We start from the raw sequence: 17,120 nt of genomic DNA on the forward strand, positions 1-17,120 counted from the left end.
CAACCACCTCCGTTCTACCTTAGATTGGGTGGATATCTCTTAGATTCCTGATACACGATGCATGGTTGATCGCCTGACAACCGATGCTCGCCTGACAAACGAGCCAGCCATTCCGTGAGATCAGAGTCTTCGTGGTATAGGCTAGACTGATGGCGGCATTCAAGAGAATCTGGAAGGTCTAACCTTGTCTGTGGTATTCTGAGTAGGATTCAATGATGAATGACTGTGACGTGCTTCAAACTCCTGAGGGCGGGGCGTTAGTGACAGACGCAAAAGAATCACTGGATTCTATTCCGGCCTGATCGAGAACCGACAGATGGATAGCGTGCCGTGACAGGGTGCGTTGAACATTTCCACTGAGAGGATGGGAGGTAGCCACTGACAACGGTGAAACCCTTGCTTAAGCTTGCCATGGAAAGGAGTAAGAAAGATTGGATGAAGACAGTAGGAAAGCAGAGAGACGGAAGGGAAGGCATCTTCATACGCTTGTCTGAAGTTCCTACCAATGAATTACATAAGTATCTCTATCTTTATCTTTATGCTTTATTCGTATATCACCATACCCATTTGAGTTTGCCTGACTGAGATTTACAAGGTGACCATAGCTTGCTTCATACCAACAATATCTGTGGGATCGACCCTTACTCGCGTAAGGTTTATTACTTGGACGACCCAGTACACTTGCTGTTAGTTGTGCGAAGTTGTGTTTATGCCATGGTATTGAACACCAAGTTTTTGGGGCCATTACTAGGGATTATTTGATTTGTGAAAAGTATTGATCACAATTCGCGCACCAAGTTTTTGGTGCCGTTGCCGGGGATTGTTGAGTTTGGACAACTGACGGTTCATCTTGTTGCTTAGATTAGGTATTTTTTTTCGAAATTCTTGAAGATGAATTCTAGAGTTTCATGATGATTTGTTGAAGTCTGGCTGGCTGTGAAGCCATGTCTAATTTCATTGGACCGAGATTTCAACTTATCATCACAATAGCTTGTTGATTTCTATCAATCTTGCTATTGGAGCAGTGATCTGCTAAGGCTTGGCTGGCCTTTGGCCATGTCTAGTGTTTTGGACCGAAGCTTTCTTTGAAAGCTTGGCTGGCTGTGAAGCCATGTCTAATTCCTGGACCGGAGTATTACACTAGCATTGCACTGATTCCTGGAATTCTCATTAAGAATTTTGATGCCTTTTTCCACTTAATTTTCGAAAAACACAAAAAAAATTTACAAAATCATAAAATCCAAAAATATTTTTTTTGAGTCTAGTGTTTCATTTTAAGTTTGGTGTCAATTGCATGCATTCATTCATGTGTCTTAAGGATCTTCAAGATGTTATTGATGATTTCTTACTCTAATCTTTGAATTCTCTTGACTTGAGTGTTTATGTGTCTCATATGTGTCTCATTAGTGTCAGCAGTATACAAACTGCTAAGTTTGGTGTCTTGCATGCATTGTTATTTGATTTTAGTTGCATTTTGACTATTAAAAATCCAAAAATATTTTTAATTTGTGTCTTTTCAAGTCAATAATACAGAGAATTAAAGATTCAGAACATTCAGCAGAGGAATTGCACAGAAAAAGCTGGGCGTTCAAAACGCCCAGTGAAGAAGGACAGACTGGCGTTTAAACGCCAGCCAGGGTACCTGGTTGGGCGTTTAACGCCCAAAAAGGTATAGTTTTGGGCGTTAAACGCCAGAATGTGCACCATTCTGGGCGTTTAACGCCAGGATGGCTCAAGGGGGAAGATTCTGTTTTTCAATGCAATTTTTTTCAGGTTTTCAAAGTTTTTCAAAATCAAATCTTTTTCAAATCATATCTTTTCAATCATATATTTTCAAAACCAATTTCTTTCCTTTTTCAAAGATACTTGCTATCAATTAATGATTTGATTCAACAATTCAAGTATGTTGCCTTTTCTGTTGAGAGAGGTTTAATGTTTGGATCATATCTTTTCTTGATAGCCAAGTCATTAATTTTTAAAATCAAATCTTTTCAAATGTTTTTCAAATCATATCTCCTCAATCACATCTTTTTAAAACCAATCATATCTTCTTAACCACATCTTTTTCAAAATAATTTTCAATCAAATCTTTTGATTTCTAATTTCAAAATCTTTTTCAAAAATCACTTGATTTCTTTTCCACTCTTGATTTTCGAAAATCAATTAGTGTTTTTCAAAAATGTTTTCAAAATTTTTGACTTAATTTTCGAAAATTACTTCTCCTCTTCTCACATCCTTCTATTTATGGACTAACACTATTCCTTAATGCAAAATTCGAACTCCATCTTCTTTGATAAATTCGAATTTTCTACTTTTGTCTTCTATTTTTCTTTTCCTCTGACACCTCAAGGAATCTCTATACTGTGACATAGAGGATTCCATATTTCCTTGTTTTTTTCTCTTTCATATGAGCAGAAGCAAAGACAAAAGCATTCTTGTTGAGGCTGACCCTGAACCTGAAAGGACCTTGAAGCGAAAGCTAAGAGAAGCTAAGGCACAACTCTCTGTAGAGGACCTAACCGAATTCTTCAAGGAAGAAGAACTCATGGCAGCTGAAAACAACAACAATGCCAACAATGCAAGGAAGGTGCTGGGTGACTTTACTGCACCTACTCCCGACTTCTATGGGAGAAGCATCTCTATCCCTGCCATTGGAGCAAACAACTTTGAGATTAAGCCTCAATTAGTTTCTCTAATGCAACAGAATTACAAGTTCCATGGACTTCCATTGGAAGATCCTCATCAGTTTTTAGCTGAATTCTTGCAAATCTGTGACACTGTCAAGACTAATGGGGTTGACCCTGAGGTCTACAGACTTATGCTATTCCCTTTTGCTGTAAGAGACAGAGCTAGAACATGGTTGGACTCTCAACCTAAAGAAAGCCTGGACTCTTGGGAAAAGCTAGTCAATGCCTTCTTGGCAAAGTTCTTTCCAACTCAAAAATTGAGTAAGCTTAGAGTGGAAGTCCAAACCTTCAGACAGAAGGAAGGAGAATCCCTCTATGAAGCTTGGGAAAGATACAAACAATTAATCAGAAAGTGTCCTTCTGATATGCTTTTTGAATGGAGCATCATAGGTATTTTCTATGATGGTCTCTCTGAACTATCTAAGATGTCTTTGGACAGCTCTACAGGAGGATCTCTTCATCTGAAGAAGACGCCTACTGAAGCTCAAGAACTGATTGAAATGGTTGCAAATAACCAATTCATGTACACTTCTGAAAGGAATCCTGTGAACAATGGGACTAGTCAGAAGAAAGGAGTTCTTGAGATTGACACTCTGAATGCCATATTGGCTCAGAACAAAATATTGACTCAACAAGTCAATATGATTTCTCAAAGTCTGTCTGGAATGCAAAATGCACCAAGCAGTACTAAGGAAGCTTCATCTGAGGAAGAAGCTTATGATCCTGAGAACCCTTCAATGGAAGAGGTGAATTACATGGGAGAACCCTATGGAAACACCTATAATCCTTCATGGAGAAATCATCCAAATTTCTCATGGAAGGATCAACAGAGACCTCAACAAGGTTTCAATAATAATAATGGTGGAAGAAACAGGTCTAGCAATAGCAAGCCTTTTCCATCATCTTCTCAGCAACAGACAGAGAGTTCTAAGCAGAATAACTCTGACTTAGCAACCATGGTCTCTGATCTAATCAAAACCACTCAAAGTTTCATGACTGAAACAAGGTCCTCCATTAGAAACTTGGAGGCACAAGTGGGTCAGCTGAGCAAGAAAATTACTAAACTCCCTCCTAGTACTCTCCCAAGCAATACAGAAGAAAATCCAAAAGGAGAGTGCAAGGCCATCAACATGGCCGAATTTTGGGAGGAAGAAGAGGCAGTGAACACCACTGAGGAAGACCTCAATGGACGTCCACTGGCCTCCAATGAGTTCCCCAATGAGGAACCATGGGAATCTGAGGCTCAAAATGAGACCATAGAGATTCCATTGGACTTACTCCTGCCATTCATGAGCTCTGATGAGTATTCTTCCTCTGAAGAGGATGAGTATGTCACTGAAGAGCAAGTTGCTAAATACCTTGGAGCAATCATGAAGTTGAATGACAAGTTATTTGGAAATGAGACTTGGGAGGATGAACCCCCTTTGCTCACCAAAGAACTGGATGACTTGTCTAGGCAGAAACTGCCTCAAAAGAGACAGGATCCTGGGAAGTTTTCAATACCTTGTACCATAGGCACCATGACCTTCAAGAAGGCCTTGTGTGACTTAGGGTCAAGTGTAAACCTCATGCCTCTCTCTGTAATGGAGAAATTAGGGATCTCTGAGGTGCAAGCTGCAAAAATCTCACTAGAGATGGCAGACAACTCAAGAAAACAAGCCCATGGACTTGTAGAGGATGTTCTGGTAAAAGTTGAAGACCATTACATCCCTACTGATTTCGTAGTCCTAGAGACTTGGAAGTGCATGGATGAATCCATCATCCTTGGCAGACCCTTCCTAGCCACAGCAAAGGCTGTGATTGATGTTGATAGAGGAGAGTTGATCATTCAAGTGAATGAAGAATCCTTGGTGTTTAAGGCTCAAGGATATCCCTTTGTCATCATGGAGAGGAAGCATGAAGAGCTTCCCTCAAAACAGAGCCAAACAGAGCCCCCACAGTCAAACTCTAAGTTTGGTGTTGGGAGGCCACAACCAAACTCTAAGTTTGGTGTTGAACCCCCATATTCAAACTCTAAGTTTGGTGTTGGGAGGTTCCAACATAGCTCTGAGCATTTCTGAGGCTCCATGAGAGTCCTCTGTCAAGCTAATGACATTAAAGAAGCGCTTGTTGGGAGGCAACTCAATGTTTTATAATTAACTATTTTCTTTTGTTATTTTATGTCTTTTGTAGGTTGATGATCATGAGAAGTCACAAAATCAATGAAAAAAGCAAAAACAGAATGAAAAACAGGAAGAAAAATAGCACACCCTGGAGGACGCACCTACTGGCGTTTAAACGCCAGTCAGGCTAGTAGATGGGCGTTTAACGCCCAGTCTGGCACCATTCTGGGTGTTTAACGCCAGAAAGGGGCACCAGACTGGCGTTAAACGCCAGAAAAGGGCAAGAAGCTAGCGTTAAACGCCAGAAATGGGCACCAGCCCGGCGTTTAACGCCAGAAATGGCTAAAAACGCAATTTTGCTTGCCATTTGGTGCAGGGATGCCTTTTCCTTGACACCTCAGGATCTGTGGACCCCACAGGATCCCCACCTACCCCACCACTCTCTCTCCCTTCTTCACCCATTCACCAATCACCTCAACACCTCTTCCCCAAAAGCCTTTCACCTATCAAATCCCATCTTTCTCTTCACTACTCACATCCATCCTTCATAAAACCCCACCTACCTCACCATTCAAATTCAAACCACTTTCCCACCCAAACCCACCCATACATGACCGAACCCTACCCTTCCCCCACTCCTATTGAAACCCTCCTTCACTCCTTCATTTTCACACAACACACACCCCACTTATCCCTTTCTTGGCCGAAAACAAAAGCCATTCCCTTTCCCTTCATTTCTTCTTCTTCTACTCTCTTCTTTCTTCTCTTGCTCGAGGACGAGCAAACCTTTTAAGTTTGGTGTGGTAAAAGCATTGCTTTTTGTTTTTCCATAACCATTTATGGCATCCAAGGCCGGAGAAACCTCTAGAAAGAGGAAAGGGAAGGCAAAAGCTTCCACCTCCGAGTCATGGGAGATGGAGAGATTCATCTCAAGGGTGCATCAAGACCACTTCTATGAAGTTGTGGCCTTGAAGAAGGTGATCCCCGAGGTCCCTTTTTCACTCAAAAAGAGTGAATACCCGGAGATCCGACATGAGATCCGAAGAAGAGGTTGGGAAGTCCTTACCAACCCCATTCAACAAGTCAGAATCTTGATGGTTCAAGAGTTCTATGCCAATGCATGGATCACCAAGAACCATGATCAAAGTGTGAACCCGGATCCAAAGAATTATCTTACTATGGTTCGGGGGAAATACTTGGATTTTAGTCCGGAAAGTGTAAGGTTGGCATTCAATTTGCCCATGATGCAAGGAGATGAACATCCTTACACTAGAAGGGTCAACTTTGATCAAAGGTTGGACCAAGTCCTCACAGTCATATGTGAAGAGGGCGCCCAATGGAAGAGAGATTCAAGAGGGAAGCCGGTTCAATTGAGAAGGCATGACCTCAAGCCCGTGGCTAGGGGATGGTTGGAGTTCACCCAACGCTCAATCATTCCCACTAGCAACCAGTCCGAAGTTACCATAGACCGGGCTATCATGATTCATAGCATCATGATTGGAGAAGGAATAGAAGTTCATGAGGTTATAGCTCAAGAGCTTTATAAGGTGGCGGACAAGTCCTCTACCTTGGCAAGGTTAGCTTTCCCTCATCTCATTTGTCACCTCTGTTATTCAGTTGGAGTTGACATAGAGGGAGACATCCCTATTGATGAGGACAAGCCCATCACTAAGAAGAGGATGGAGCACACAAGAGACCCCACTCATCATGAGATCCCTAAGATGCCTCAAGGGATGCACTTTCCTCCACAAAACTATTGGGAGCAACTAAACACCTCCCTAGGAGAATTGAGTTCCAACATGGGACAACTAAGGGTGGAGCATCAAGAACACTCCATCATCCTCCATGAAATTAGAGAAGATCAAAGAATCATGAGAGAGGAGCAACAAAGACAAGGAAGAGACATTGAGGAGCTCAAGCACTCCATAGGATCTTCAAGAGGAAGAAAGCGCCGCCATCACTAAGGTGGACCCGTTCTTTAATCTCCTTGTTCTTTATTTTCTGTTTTTCGAATTTTAGTGCTTATGTTTATCTATGTTTGTGTCTTGTGATCATTAGTGTCCTAGTGTCTATGCCTTAAAGTTATGAATGTCCTATGAATCCGTCACCTTTCTTGAAAAAAAAAAAAACATGCTTAATTGAAAAAGAGAAGAATTGCATGAATTTTGAATTTTATAACAGTTTAATTATTTTGATGTGGTGGCAATATTTTTGTTTTCTGAATGTATGCTTAAACAGTGCATATGTCTTTTGAATTTGTGGTTCATGAATGTTGGCTCTTGAAAGAATGATGAAAAAGGAGACATGTTACTGAGGATCTGAAAAATCATAAAAATGATTCTTGAAGCAAGAAAAAGCAATGAAAAAAAAAAGAAAAATTTCGAAAAAAAAAGAAAATTCGAAAAAAATAGAGAAAAGAAAGAAATAAAGTTGTGATCCAAGGCAATAAGAGTGTGCTTAAGAACCCTGGACACCTCTAGTTGGGGACTCTAGCAAAGCTGAGTCACAATCTGAAAAGGTTCACCCAATTATGTGTCTGTGGCATGTATGTATCCGGTGGTAATACTGGAAGACAGAGTGCTTTGGGCCACAGCCAAGACTCAATAAGTAGCTATGTTCAAGAATCATCATACTTTACTAGGAGAATCAATAACACTATCTGGATTCTAAGTTCCTAAAGAAGTCAATCATTCTGAATTTCAAAGGATAAAGTGAGATGCCAAAACTATTCAGAGGCAAAAAGCTAAAAGCCCCGCTCATCTAATTAATACTGATCTTCATAGATGTTTTTGGAATTCATTGCATATTCTCTTCTTTTTATATTGTTTGATTTTCAGTTGCTTGAGGACAAGCAACAATTTAAGTTTGGTGTTGTGATGAGCGGATAATTTGTACGCTTTTTGGCATTGTTTTTAGTATGTTTTTGGTATGATCTAGTTAGTTTTTAGTATATTTTTATTAGTTTTTAGTTAAAATTCACTTTTCTGGACTTTACTATGAGTTTGTGTGTTTTTCTGTGATTTCAGGTATTTTCTGGCTGAAATTGAGGGACCTGAGCAAAAATCTGATTCAGAGACCAAAAAGGACTGCAGATGCTGTTGGATTCTGACCTCCCTGCACTCGAAGTGGATTTTCTGGAGCTACAGAAGCCCAATTGGCGCGCTCTCAACGGCGTTAGAAAGTAGACATCCTGGGCTTTCCAGCAATATATGATAGTCCATACGTTTCCCAAGATTTGATGGCCCAAACCGGCGTTCAAAGTCACCCTCAGGAATTCCAGCGTTAAACGCCGGAACTGGCACCAAAATGGGAGTTAAACGCCCAAACTGGCATAAAAGCTGGCGTTTAACTCCAAGAAGAGTCTCTGCACGAAAATGCTTCATTGCTCAGCCCAAGCACACACCAAGTGGGCCCAGAAGTGGTTTTTATGTCATTTACTTATCTCTGTACACCCTAGGCTACTAGTTCTCTATAAGTAGGACCTTTTACTATTGTATTTTCATCTGGGGATTATTTTCGATCCTTTGATCATCTTTGGACATCTAGTTCTTAGATCATTGGGAGGCTGGCCTCACGGCCATGCCTAGACCCTATACTTATGTATTTTCAATGGTGGAGTTTCTACACACCATAGATTAAGGTGTGGAGCTCTGCTGTACCTCGAGTATTAATGCAATTACTATTGTTCTTCTATTCAATTCCGCTTGTTCTTGTTCTAAGATACCACTTGTTCTTCAACTTGATGAATGTGATGATCCGTGACACTCATCATCATTCTCACCTATGAACGTGTGACTGACAACCACCTCCGTTCTACCTTAGATTGGGTGGATATCTCTTGGATTCCTGATACACGATGCATGGTTGATTGCCTGACAACCGAGTGCTCGCCTGACAAACGAGCCAGCCATTCTGTGAGATCAGAGTCTTCGTGGTATAGGCTAGAACTGATGGCGGCATTCAAGAGAATCCGGAAGGTCTAACCTTGTCTGTGGTATTCTGAGTAGGATTCAATGATTGAATGACTGTGACGTGCTTCAAACTCCTGAGGGCGGGGCGTTAGTGACAGACGCAAAAGAATCACTGGATTCTATTCCGGCCTGATCGAGAACCGACAGATGGATAGCCGTGCCGTGACAGGGTGCGTTGAACATTTCCACTGAGAGGATGGGAGGTAGCCACTGACAACGGTGAAACCCTTGCTTAAGCTTGCCATGGAAAGGAGTAAGAAAGATTGGATGAAGACAGTAGGAAAGCAAAGAGACGGAAGGGAAGGCATCTTCATACGCTTGTCTGAAGTTCCTACCAATGAATTACATAAGTATCTCTATCTTTATCTTTATGCTTTATTCGTTTATCACCATACCCATTTGAGTTTGCCTGACTGAGATTTACAAGGTGACCATAGCTTGCTTCATACCAACAATCTCTGTGGAATCGACCCTTACTCGCGTAAAGTTTATTACTTGGACGACCCAGTACACTTGCTGGTTAGTTGTGCGAAGTTGTGTTTATGCCATGGTATTGAACACCAAGTTTTTGGGGCCATTACTAGGGATTATTTGATTTGTGAAAAGTATTGATCACAATTTCGCGCACCACGTTTCAACTCTTGAATTTCACGCCCCTGCTTCTCTTGTTCCTTCAGCAATTTGCAGAGCATGCAGTTCTGATTCTGCTGTTCTTCCTTAAGTTGCTCCATAGTTTCTTGCAACTTGGTGATAGATGCTTCTAGGCTGGCCCAGTAGTCAATTTCAGAAAATTCAGGGAGGAACTCCTGCGCCCTCTTTTTGATAGAGTTGTCTTGCATTTGTCCTTCCATTGACTTCTTGGTGATTGGATGTTCAATGGGTATGAATTCATCTACTCCCATCTTCACCCCAGCCTCTTTACAGAGCAAGGAGATCAAGCTTGGGTAAGCCAGTTTGGCTTCAGTGGAATTCTTATTTGCAATTGTGTAGATCTCACAAGCAATCAGATGATGAACCTCCACTTCTTTTCCAAGCATAATGCAATGAATCATCACTACTCTCTTGATAGTGACCTCAGAACGGTTGCTAGTGGGCAATATGGAACGCCCAATAAAGTCTAGCCAACCTCTTGCAATTGGTTTGAGGTCTCCCCTCTTGAGTTTGTTTGGGACACCTTTTGAATTGGTTATCCACTTAGTTCCAGGGAGGCATATGTCCTCTAGAACTTGATCCAACCCTTTATCTGCTCTCACCATTCTCCTATTAAAGGATTCAGGATCATCTTGCAGTTGAGGAAATTTGAAGATCTCTCTTATTTTGTCCAGATGGAAGTAGATAACTTTCCCTCTGACCATGGTTCTGTAAGTATGGAAAGCAGTTCCAGTCATTCTCTGCTTATCTGTCAGCCACAGATTTGAGTAGAATTCCTGAACCATATTTCTTCCAACCTTTATCTCAGGATTGGTTAGAACTTCCCATCCTCTGTTTCGAATTTGCTCTTGGATCCCCGGATATTCATCTTCTTTTAGGTCGAATTTGACTTCCGGGATCACTGACCTCAGACCCATTATTTTGTGATAATGGTCTTCATGTTCTTTGGTTAAGAACTTCTCTTGATTCCAAAGACTCTTTGGATTATTCTCTTTCTTGCCTCTTAAATTGGTTTGTTTTCCCTTAGGAGCCATGATCTTGATGAATCTTGGCTTAGTGATCACGGAAAAGCACACCAAACTTAGAGGTTTGCTTGTCCTCAAGCAAAAGAAAGGAAATAGGGGAGAAAGGAGGAGAGCAAATTCGAATGGTGGGGAGAAAGGGGTGGCTGAATGTGTATTTATAAGGGAGGGGGAGATTTCGAAAATTTTGAAGGAGATTTGAGAAGATATGGAGAGAATTTGAGAAAAATTTGAGTTTTTGAAGAAGATTTGGGATGGATTTGAGAGATATTTGAAGATTGATTTTAATTTTTGAAAATTTGAAGGTGAATGATGAAAGTTTGAAATGTGTTTATGTAGAAAAGTATGGATCAAAAAAGGAAAGTTTGAAAAAAATTTAATTAGAAAGCAAAATCTCCGTTCCCCACCTTTCTGGCGTTAAACGCCCAGAATGGTATCCATTCTGGCGTTTAACGCCCATTTGTTGACCATAGTGGGCGTTTAACGCCCAGCCAGGTGCCCTGGCTGGCATTAAACGCCAGAATTCCCTTTGTCACTGAGCGTTTTGCTAAACGCCCAGGATGCTGCACGCCTGGCGTTAAACGCCCAGAATGGTGCCCATTCTGGCGTTTAACGCCCAAAATGGCACCTTTACTGGCGTTAAACGCCCAGAATGGTGCCCATTCTGGCGTTTAACGCCCAAAGTTTCCCTTACTGGGATTTTTCACCAGCAAACTCTTTTTCTCTGCTTTTTGCACTGAATCCTTCTGTAACTCTGTGAATTCCTTCATTTTTGATACTTGCCCTTGTAGAAACAAAACATATAACCTGCTAATGACTGGGTTGCCTCCCAGCAAGCACTTCTTTATTGTCTTTAGCTGGACCTTCACTGAGGATCATTCCAGCCTCAGTTTTGAGCATTCCTGCTCAAAGTTGCTTTCAAGATAATGCTTGATCCTCTGTCCATTAACAATGAACTTCTTGTCAGAATCAGTATCCTGAAGCTCAACATATCCATATGGTGATACTCCTGTAATCACATACGGACCCCTCCAGTGGGATTTAAGTTTTCCTGGGAACAATCTGAGCCTAGAGTTGAAGAGCAGAACTTTTTGTCCTGGCTCAAAGACTCTGGATGATAACTTCTTGTCATGCCACTTCTTTGCCTTTTCCTTATAAATCTTAGCATTTTCAAAGGCGCTGAGTCTAAATTCATCTAGCTCATTTAGCTGGAGCAATCTTTTTTCACCAGCTAACTTAGCATCCAGGTTTAGGAATCTGGTTGCCCAATAAGCTTTATGTTCCAGTTCCACGGGCAGATGACAGGCCTTGCCATACACAAGTTGGTATGGAGAGGTTCCTATTGGAGTCTTGAATGCTGTTCTGTATGCCCACAGAGCATCATCCAAGCTCTTTGCGCAATCTTTTCTACGGGCGATTACAGTCCATTCAAGGATTCTTTTTAACTCTCTGTTAGAGACTTCAACTTGCCCATTTGTCTGTGGATGATACGGGGTTGCCACTTTGTGGCTAATTCCATATCGGACCATAGCAGAGTACAGCTGTTTATTGCAGAAATGAGTACCCCCATCACTGATTATGACTCTGGGAACACCAAATCTGCTGAAGATGTGTTTCTGGAGGAATTTCAGCACGGTCTTAGTATCATTAGTGGGTGTAGCAATTGCTTCTACCCACTTAGATACATAGTCCACTGCCACCAGAATGTAAGTGTTTGAGTATGATGGTGGGAACGGACCCATGAAGTCAATCCCCCATACATCAAACAACTCAATCTCTAAGATCCCTTGTTGAGGCATGGCGTATCCGTGAGGCAAGTTACCAGCTCTTTGGCAGCTGTCACAGTTACGCACAAACTCTCGGGCATCTCTATAGAGAGTAGGCCAGTAGAAGCCACATTGGAGGACCTTAGTGGCTGTTCGCTCACTTCCAAAATGTCCCCCATACTGTGATCCATGGCAGTGCCATAGGATCCTTTGTGCTTCCTCTCTGGGTACACGTCTGCGGATCATTCCGTCTGCACATCTTTTAAAGAGATATGGCTCATCCCATAGGTAGTACTTGGCATCTAAAATTAATTTCTTTCTTTGCACCCTGCTGTACTCCTGGGGTATGAACCTCACAGCTTTGTAATTTGCAATATCTGCAAACCATGGAGCTTCCTGAATGGCAAAGAGTTGCTCATCTAGGAAAGTCTCAGAGATCTCAATAGATAAGAGGGACGCCCTAACTACTGGTTCTATTCGGGACAGATGATCAGCTACTTGGTTCTCTGTCCCTTTTCTGTCTCTTATTTCTATGTCAAACTCTTGCAGAAGCAACACCCATCTTATGAGCCTGGGTTTTGAATCCTGCTTTGTGAGTAAGTATTTAAGAGCAGCATGGTCAGTGTACACGATCACCTTTGATCCTACTAGATAGGATCTAAACTTGTCAATGGCATAGACCACTGCAAGTAACTCTTTTTCTGTTGTTGTGTAATTCTTCTGTGCATCATTTAGAACACAGCTGGTATAATAAATGACGTGCAGAAGCTTGTTATGCCTCTGTCCCAACACTGCACCAATGGCATGGTCACTGGCATCACACATTAGTTCGAATGGCAATGTCCAGTCTGGTGCAGAGATAACTGGTGCTGTGACCAGCTTAGCTTTTAGGGTCTCAAATGCCTGCAGACACTGTGTGTTAAACACAAATGGTGTGTCGGCAGCTAGCAGGTTACTCAGAGGTTTAGCAATTTTCGAAAAATCCTTTATAAACCTTCTGTAGAATCCTGCATGCCCCAAAAAGCTTCTGATTGCCTTAACATTGGCAGGTGGTAGCAATTTTTCAATTACCTCCACCTTTGCCTTATCCACCTCTATTCCCCTGCTTGAAATTTTGTGTCCAAGGACAATTCCTTCAATCACTATAAAGTGACATTTCTCCCAGTTTAAAACCAGGTTAGTCTCTTGGCACCTTTTCAGGACAAGTGCTAGGTGATTAAGACAGGAGCTGAATGAGTCTCCATATACTGAGAAGTCATCCATGAAGACTTCCAGGAATTTCTCTACCATATCAGAGAAGATGGATAGCATGCATCTCTGAAAGGTTGCAGGAGCATTACACAGACCAAAAGGCATCCTCCTGTAGGCAAACACGCCAGAAGGGCAAGTAAATGTTGTTTTCTCTTGGTCTTGAGGATCTACTGCAATTTGGTTGTAACCTGAATAGCCATCCAAAAAGCAGTAATAATCATGACCAGCTAGTCTTTCTAGCATTTGGTCTATGAATGGTAAAGGAAAATGATCCTTTCTGGTGGCTGTATTGAGCCTTCTGTAGTCAATACACATACGCCACCCTGTGACTGTTCTTGTAGGAACCAGTTCATTTTTTTCATTATGAACTACTGTCATGCCTCCCTTTTTGGGGACAACTTGGACAGGGCTCACCCAGGGGCTATCAGAAATAGGATAAATAATCCAACCTCTAGTAATTTAGTGACCTCTTTCTGTACCACCTCCTTCATGGCTGGATTTAGCCTCCTTTGTGGTTGGACCACTGGTTTGGCATTATCCTCCAATAGGATCTTGTGCATGCATCTTGTTGGGCTAATGCCCTTAAGATCACTTATGGACCACCCAAGAGCTGTCTTGTGTGTCTGGTGCACGAAATTGTGATCATCAATGGCGCCATCAACATGGTACGCTCAATTGTAATCTCACTTCTTTATCACAACTTCGCACAACTAACCAGCAAGTGTACTGGGTCGTCCAAGTAATAAACCTTACGCGAGTAAGGGTCGATCCCACAGAGATTGTTGGTATGAAGCAAGCTATGGTCACCTTGTAAATCTTAGTCAGGAAAACTCAAATGGATATGGGTGATATACGAATAAAACATAAAGATAAAGATAGAGATACTTATGTAATTCATTGGTGGGAATTTCAGATAAGCGTATGAAGATGCTTGGTCCCTTCCGTCTCTCTGCTTTCCTACTGTCTTCATCCAATCCTTCTTACTCCTTTCCATGGCAAGCTGTATGCAAGGGTTTCACCGTTGTCAGTGGCTACCTCCCATCCTCTCAGTGGAAATGTTCAACGCACCCTGTCACGGCACAGCTATCCATCTGTCGGTTCTCAATCAGGCCGGAATAGAATCCAGTGATTCTTTTGCGTCTGTCACTAACGCCCCACCCTCAGGAGTTTGAAGCTCGTCACAGTCATTCAATCATTGAATCTACTCAGAATACCACAGACAAGGTTTAGACCTTTCGGATTCTCTTGAATGCCGCCATCAGTTCTAGCTTATACCACGAAGATTCCAGTTAAAGAATCCAAGAGATATCCACCCAATCTAAGGTAGAACGGAGGTGGTTGTCAGGCACACGTTCATAGGTGAGAATGATGATGAGTGTCATGGATCATCACATTCATCAAGTTGAAGAACAAGTGATATCTTAGAACAAGAACAAGCGGAATTGAATAGAAGAACAATAGTAATTGCATTAATACTCGAGGTACAGCAGAGCTCCACACCTTAATCTATGGTGTGTAGAAACTCCACCGTTGAAAATACATAAGAACAAGGTCTAGGCATGGCCATGAGGCCAGCCTCCCAAAGTGATCAAAAGATCTAAAGATCAAAAGATTCCAAAGATCAGAAGATGAAAATACAATAGTAAAAGGTCCTATATATAGAGAACTAGTAGCCTAGGGTGTACAGAGATGAATAAATGACATAAAAATCCACTTCCGGGCCCACTTGGTGTGTGCTTGGGCTGAGCATTGAAGCATTTTCGTGTAGAGACTTCTCTTGGAGTTAAACGCCAGCTTTGGTGCCAGTTTGGGCGTTTAACTCCCATCCTTGTGCCAATTCCGGCGTTTAACGCTGGAAATTCTGAGGGTGACTTTGAACGCCGGTTTGGGCCATCAAATCTTGAGCAAAGTATGGACTATCATATATTGCTGGAAAGCCCAGGATGTCTACTTTCCAACGCGTCGAGAGCGCGCCAATTGGGCTTCTGTAGCTCCAGAAAATCCACTTCGAGTGCAGGAAGGTCAGAATCCAACAGCATCTGCAGTCCTTTTTAGTCTCTGAATCAGATTTTTGCTCAGGTCCCTCAATTTCAGCCAGAAAATACCTGAAATCACAGAAAAACACACAAACTCATAGTAAAGCCCAGAAAAGTGAATTTTAACTAAAAACTAATAAAAATATACTAAAAACTAACTCAAACATACTAAAAACATACTAAAAATAATGCCAAAAAGCGTACAAATTATCCGCTCATCAGTGTCCTTAGCAATTGAATCAGTGCTTCCTCTTCCTGTGGATTTAAAGCAGAGCTTATAATCACTGGAAAAGTGTCACCCTTTCCCAGAAATGTATATTTCAGGGATGGTGGTAGTGGTTTGAGTTCAGGTTTGGGAGGCTTATCCTCCTCCTGATGAATTTTCAAAAATTCTTTTGTTTTCTCTTGTTCTTTTTGATCAGGCTGAACATCCTTGAAGATGTCCTCTAGCTCTGATTCTAGACTTTTAGTCATATTGACCTCTTCCACCAAAGAGTCAATAATGTCAGCGCCCATGCAGTCATTTGGTGTGTCTGGATGCTGCATAGCTTTTATAGCATTCAACTTGAACTCATCCTCATTGACTCTCAGGGTTACTTCCCCTTTTTGTACATCAATGAGAGTTCGTCCAGTTGCTAGGAAAGGTCTTCCTAGGATGAGAGTTGCACTCTTGTGCTCCTCCATTTCCAGCACCACAAAGTTAGTTGGAAAGGTGAATGGCCCAACCTTGACAATCATGTCCTCTATTATGCCTGATGGATATTTAATGGAGCCATCAGCAAGTTGGAGGCATATCCGGGTTGGTTTGACTTCTTCAGTCAACCCAAGCTTTCTGATGGTGGATGCAGGTATTAGATTGATGCTTGCTCCAAGATCACACAGGGCTGTCTTGGTGCAAGCACCTTCTAATGTGCATGGTATCATAAAGCTTCCTGGATCTTGAAGCTTTTCTGGTAAGCTTTTCAGAATGACTGCACTGCATTCTTCAGTGAGAAATACTTTTTCAGTTTCTCTCCAATCCTTCTTATGACTTAAGATCTCTTTCATGAACTTAGCATAAGAAGGTATTTGCTCAAGTGCCTTTGCAAACGGAATCTTTATTTCAAGAGTCCTTAGATAGTCTGCAAAGCCGGCAAATTGCTTATCCTGTTCCGCTTGGCGGAGTTTCTGAGGATAAGGCATCTTGACTTTATATTCTTCAACCTTAGTTGCTGCAGGTTTATTCCTTACAGAAGTGGTTGGAGAAGCCTTTTTAGAGGGGTTATTATCAGCACTCTTAGGTGTCTGATCCTCCATTGGCGTTTGAATGCCAGGATTGGGTGAAGATTGGGCGTTTAACGCCAACATTTCTCCCTGTTCTGGTGTTTGAACGCCAGAACTGGGCAGGGAATGGGCGTTTAACGCCAGCTTTCCCCCATTTTCTGGCGTTTGAACACCAAAAGTATTCCTCTCTGGGATCTTACTGTCCTCAGAGGGATTTTGGACAGTGGTTTGGTTATCCTCTGTCAATTGTTCCTTATTTGGCTTTTTGCTTCTTTGAGCAGTGTTATTCAATGTCTTCCCACTCCTCAATTGAACTGCTTGGCATTCTTTTGTTATCTGTTTAGATAGCTGCTGTTTTGCCTGATTCAACT

General features: G+C 41.9%; 1 non-coding gene across 1 annotated transcript; it reads right to left on the reverse strand.

Moving 5' to 3' along the window:
* Window positions 1–2,950: 2,950 nt before the first annotated feature.
* Window positions 2,951–3,058, reverse strand: LOC112719279 (small nucleolar RNA R71). The gene has a single exon (XR_003161587.1). It is a non-coding gene; the product is annotated as a small nucleolar RNA R71 (small nucleolar RNA).
* Window positions 3,059–17,120: the final 14,062 nt, after the last annotated feature.

The sequence above is a fragment of the Arachis hypogaea genome, chromosome 10 (genome assembly GCF_003086295.3).
Source record: "Arachis hypogaea cultivar Tifrunner chromosome 10, arahy.Tifrunner.gnm2.J5K5, whole genome shotgun sequence".
In the NCBI taxonomy this organism is placed as follows: Eukaryota; Viridiplantae; Streptophyta; class Magnoliopsida; order Fabales; family Fabaceae; genus Arachis; species Arachis hypogaea.